We start from the raw sequence: 6,474 nt of genomic DNA on the forward strand, positions 1-6,474 counted from the left end.
GTCCTGCCAGATGCCCCCTGCTGCTGCTGCCATCATTAGTCATTAGTCATACTTCTACTGTTATTATACACATATGATTATTGTCACACATGTATACTATCAGATATTAATATATACTTTCAACATATTGTACCACAGTAGCCAGAACTATAACTAACTGTAAGCTACTGTCATTACCGTCTCTCTCTCTCTCTCTCTCTCTCTCTCCGTCTCTCTTTCTGTCTCATTGTGTCATACGGATTACTGTTAATTTATTATGCTGATCTGTTCTGTATGACATCAATTGCACGTCTGTCCGTCCTGGAAGAGGGATCCCTCCTCAGTTGTTCTTCCTGAGGTTTCTACCATTTTTTTCCCCCGTTAAAGGGGTTTTTTTGGGAGTTTTTCCTTATCCACTATGAGGGTCCTAAGGACAGAGGGATGTCGTATGCTGTAAAGCCCTGTGAGGCAAATTGTGATTTGTGATATTGGGCTTTATAAATAAAATTGATTGATTGATTGATTGATACTTTGCATATACTTAAAGAGGCAACAGATAGCATCTTTTCCTAAATATATCATTATGAAACATCGCCATCGCGATGTGCGCATGTGCGATAGTGACATCGCAGGACGTGCAATGTTTTCTCTTTTTTTAGAACATGTTAACTTTTGTTTTGCTTCAGAAAAGCAGCTCTGAAGAGAGCTCCTTGCTTTGCTCCGCTTGCCTCTCTGAGCACTCAGCAGCCCCTACCCCTCTCATGCACACGCTGCAGTCACACACTGAAAATGAGCGACATGCAAGAGAGAGAAACGGTAAAGGAGGATTTATGCCTGGTATACACTACACAACTTTTCTGCCCGTTCTAAAAGTCACTGTGTCACATTACAAGATTGTGGAGTCATAAAATCGTGCCATGACTTGGCCGACAGACATGACGCACTACACGATGGTATACACCAATTATCCCCGGTCGTCTTTCACAACTTGTGTGATGTCATGGGGTTATTCTTGTCCTATTTTTATTAGCTTTTACTATTATTTCAGTCACTGTGTTTCCTCATGTGCCAGCCGAAATCTTGTTGTGGTCACCTAAAAAGCGCCAGCAGATGGCAAGAGCTACATTTGAAGTACCGTACGCAAACATATAAGTTACTGAATCCTCCACAACAGGTTCTTACAAATGTTTCACAATAAAAGCCTACGTAGAAAATGGAGGGATTCTCTCAGCCGAGGTTATAAGGGGCTTAACAATTTCAGGAAGTGTTGAGTTTGAAATGACGGCACTGTGCATTAACTTTATCAAGGCAACGGGAGCGGATAAAAAGTAAAAATATAAAGATACAGAGGGATTAATAAATAACAGCCCGTTTATAATGTAGTCTTTTTCAAATGAAGCTGGTAGCCTCTGTTGTTGTGGTGAGTAAAAGTCCCGCCACTATTTTTTAATTTTCTTACTTTAGGTCATCTGGTGAAAATTCTTGTATTTTTTAATATGGCAATATATACTGTATTGCAAAAAAAAAAAAAAAAATCGATCAGAAAATAATCTATTCTTGTGTACACTTAATGGACTCCAGAGTAGAAAGAATATGCTCTTCCTGCGGAATTGACAATCCTCCATATATCAAGTATATCTGTAATGTTTATGTTGATGTTTAGGAATTCACTAGATTTGGAAGGGTTTATTTTTCGAGATGAAGACCTATCTAGATATTGGTCTAATACACAGTTGAAGTCGCCCCCAGTTATTAAATTAGACTGGGACATATCCGGAATTGAATCAAATACCTTACTGAAAAATTGTGGGTTATCAAAATTTGGCCCATATAAATTTACCAAAGTCAGTGGGGTTGAGTGCAGTTCTCCTGTCACTATAATGTACCTACCTTGCTTACCAGCTATTGTGGCTTTGTGTTTAAATGGAATACCTTTACGAATTAGAATTGCAGTGCCCCTGGCTTTGGAGGAAAAATTGGAGTGGTACAGCTGTCCTATCCACCTGCTTCTCAGCCTGTTGTGTGAGTCATTCTTGAGATGAGTTCCTTGCAAGAATATTATGTCGGTGTTAAGGGATTTTAAGTGGGCAAAGATTTTGCCCCGTTTAATCGGCTAATTTGCACCTCTGATATTCCAGCTACAGAATGTGATGCCTTTTCCTCCTATTTTGCTTGCTACATGGTCCTGCATATCCTACCTAGTGTAATTTGTCACTTGTTGAGTTACTGTAGATGGTCCATCCTACTTGGTTAAATTGTGTTATATGTGAAGTCTGGGCAACCCCCCCCCCTCCCCCCACCCCCATACATACACACAGATTGTGAATTCTTTTGGCATAAGTCTCATAATAATAAACCCTCAGTCAGTTGTGGATTTACCATGTGCAATATAAGAGGGTCTGAGACAGACATAGTCCCGTATTTTTATAATATTTATCCCATGGCGATGCTCTCGGCGTACTGGAGCACCTCTTTGGGGTTGGTGAAGAGGGAGTCAGAGCCATCGTATGTGATTCAGAGTTTGGCCGGGTATAAGAGTCCAGCTGATGGAAAACGTTACATATGCAAACTTGTTGAGTCAAATGTTCCATTAGTAATGCCACTTAACGTAGCTGTCCAATTACAGTAGAACTGTAACGGGTTGTGTTTTGACCCAATTGCAGCACACGGAAACCAGAAACAGTTGGTAATAATGATTAATGCTACAAATCAGTGGGTACAGGGCAGGGCAAATAAACAGCACACAGTACAGTTCAACACTGGCAAAGTCTCTCCACAAGGTCTCTGGCAGTCAGGCTGATTCGGCAGGCCAAACTGGGCTGGAAAGCAGGTGAGTGGTCAGTGACATTTGCCCAGAAACACACACAGTTCAGTTCAATAACAGGCAATGGTACCGTGGAAGAGCAGGCGGGAGACGTAGTCATGGAGTCAGAAGATCCAGAATCAGGTAATCAGGTGTAGAATTTCATGAAAAGAACACCTGCCCAACTGTTAAACACAGGGGTGGATCCATCATGTTTTGGGCTTGTGTTGCAGCCAGTGGCACAGGGAATATTTCACAGGTTGAGACAGGAATAGATTCACTTAAATTCAAGCAAATTCTGGAAGCAAACATCACACCATCTGTAAAAAAGTTGAAGATGAAGAGAGGATGGCCCCCACAGCAGTTCAATGATCCTAATCACACCTTGAAATCCACAATGGACTACCTCATGAGGCACAAGTTAAGGTTTTGCCATGGCCCTCACAGTCCCCTAAACTTAACATCATTGAAACCTTTTGGTGGACTTCAAAAGAACAGTGCATGCAAGACAGCACAAGACTCTCAGAACTAGAAGCCTTTTGCAATGAAGAAATGGGTGACAAAACTGAACAAGAACTGAAAGACTTTTAGTTGAACACAAAAATACTTTAGAGGCTATGATACTTGTCAAAGGGGGCACTAGTAAGTACTTACCATGCAGTGTGTCCAAACTTTTGCTTCAGGCCTTTCTCCTTTTGTTATTTTGAAACAGGAAAAAATGTAAGTAAAAGGTAATCTTGCTTAAAATACCAGAAAAATATGTGTCGTTTCAACTTTTTGCCTTTTGGAGATCAGTTCATCACCTACTTAAATTATTATTTCCAGTAAATGGAATTTTGACCCAGAGTGCTTAAACTTTTGCATGCCATTTTAAGTACTCACAGGACACACAGCCAGTGGTGAGTGTAGTGACATAAGCAGACAGAAACACCCACACTGTAGCATCATTGTCGGATGGTAATGCCAAGCAGCCACAGGCAAGCAGGAACCAAGGACACAAAAGCAGATGTGAAGGTTGGGGACAGAAGGCTAGTGCGCTTACCGGGAATCAAATATAGCAGGCAGGTCAGAGGCAGCCAAGGTTAACTATGTGAAATAAGTTTAGAAAAAAGTACTATAGAGTCTTGCATGAGTGGCGAAGAGCAATCTGGCAAAGAGTGTTTGTGTGAGTGTTTATACCCCAGGCTGGGGTATATATACCGGCTGTGTGTAATGAGGAACAGGTGAACTGAGTTGCCATAATGAGGTGGGTGTGACTGATGCTGAGATGTAGGAAACCAGGGTGAATGGAAAACTACTGGATGGGAGCTGGGTGACTGGGCAGGCAGAAGTGAGCAGGTGACCAATAATGCAGAACTGTGACCAGCACAAACTGTATGCATTGCAAGTTGAGCAACAACTGTTTTATTTGCAGTGTTGTTGTTGCTCTTATTGAACAACTGAACGTGTTTGTAGTTTTCTAGTCCATCTGCCCTTGCTGGCTATAAACAAAGCCTTCCATATAACTGTGGGTAATAAACACTAATAATTCACTATATTAATAAATACAGCCCCAACAGGGGCACAAGCCAGTGTTCTCATTGGGCCGGTCCCAAACCTGGATAAATGCAGAGGGTTGTGTCAGGAAGGACATCCGACATAAAACCTATGTCAAATCAAACATGCGAATCATGAATATGACTTCCATACCAGATTGGTTGAGGCCCGGGTTAACAATGACCACCACCGGTGCTGTTGATCTACAGGGTGCCGGTGGAAATTGGACTACTGTTAGTCAAAAAAGGAGAGGAGGAAGGCATGTCCATACGCAGAGAGAGAAGAGGAAAGGCAAGAGACTAAAACTAAGAGTAGGGACTTTGAATGTTGGGACTATAACAGGGAAAGCTAGAGAGTTGGCTCACATGATGCAGAGGAGGAAGGTGGATATACTGTGTGCTCAGGAGACCAGGTGGAAAGGTAGCAAGGCTAGACGTTTAGGAGCAGGGTTCAAGCTGTTTTATCATGGTGTGGATGGAAAGAGAAATGGAGAAGAAGTTATCCTGAGTGAGGAGTTTGTTAGGAATGTTCTGGAGGTGAAAAGAGTGTCAGATAGGTTCAGTTCAGTGTTGTTAGTGGTTATGCCCCACAGGTGGAATGTGAGTTAGAAGAGAAGGAGAAATTCTGGAGTTAGTTAGATGAAGTGATGCAGAATATCCCTAGAGGTGGTGAGAGTGGTGATTGGTGCAGACCTCAATGGACATGTTGGGGCAGGGAACAGAGGTGATGAGGAGGTGATGGGCAGGTTTGGTATCCATGATAGAAAAGCAGAAGGATAGATGGCGGTAGACTTTGCAAAAAGGATGGAAATGGTTGAAGTGAATACTTTCTTTCAGAAGAGGCAGGAACATAGGGTGAGTGGAGGTAGGAGCACTGTTACGCCCCGGTCTAGGGGTGTGGGTGCGTAACATAAGGATACACAGGAACACGAGAATAAATGTACAGGTGAGCAATTTATTGCTACACACTCCAAAAAGAACCACACTGTACAATATCGCACACAAATGGAGCAAATTACATAAGGGTGAACCCAGGCCAAAACAACAAACAAAAAGTAACCTGTCTACCGACTGGCGAAATAACTAATTCCTAACGAAAATAAAAGAAACAAAAATACAATATAGGCCTAACTCCCTAAGCTAAAGAAAAACAGGAGAAAACAGGTACAACAGAAATAGCAGCTCACCCCTACGCTCCGTGCAAACAATAATACGTGACAGTGACTATTTACAATATATATGTACAGGCGATTCAGTTGGCCCTAAGGCGCTGGTCTTAACAAAAGATACAATATTTAGCAAGGCAAACTAAATACGAACACACACACTATAGTCACACACGAGATCACTTATCAACAAAAGATCAGGGAAACGATGTGCTGGTGCCATGTACGAGAGTCGTCTTGCGGCTTCCGTGTGGCCGGCATTATGAAGGCCGAGCCCCTTGCTCAACCAATCCGGCAGCGGTGACGTCACGCTCGTTATCCAGTCGGCGACCGTCCGATTCACGATTCGATTCGATTCAATTCAATTCAATTCAATTCAGTTCAATATCGATTCAGTCAAGTATATTTCAATTATGATACAAAATTTGCCTGGATATTGAGATATTTTCTGAGAACTAACGAAGTATATTTAACAAGGAACCCTCTGACCTGGTGCATTACTATTAAAAATACTGTTTACATTAAGAATTGACCCCAAAGCAGTACGTTAGTCATCATGTACTTTTATTTAACATTACCTGACACATACAAAATAAATATTTTAAATTAAATCTAATCACAAGGCAGACAATTTAAATGAAGTGGCTACAAAAAATGTAAACAAAGGACATCCACAAGTTTGCTGCCTGTAACCGTCTTATAAAGCTTTTGTGCAATACACTACAGTGGTTGTGATGCACACATTGACTGTATCAGAAGAGAACCCAGATAGCACACATACATCTGGCCGACGTCAGCCTGAGGACTACACATCGGCCCTGAATTTAAAACGTCTGACAAGCGGACATGGGCGGATATCTTTAAATTTAATACTCTTTTGTCCCAGCTCATCAAACATCTCTGTTACGTCGGCTTTGGGTCGGCCCAGTGCCGTAGAATGTCTGCCCACATACGGAAGTCGCCACTGAAGGCGGAATTTCATCTCCGCGGT

This window comes from Epinephelus moara, chromosome 21, assembly GCF_006386435.1.
Source record: "Epinephelus moara isolate mb chromosome 21, YSFRI_EMoa_1.0, whole genome shotgun sequence".
Classification (NCBI taxonomy): Eukaryota; Metazoa; Chordata; class Actinopteri; order Perciformes; family Serranidae; genus Epinephelus; species Epinephelus moara.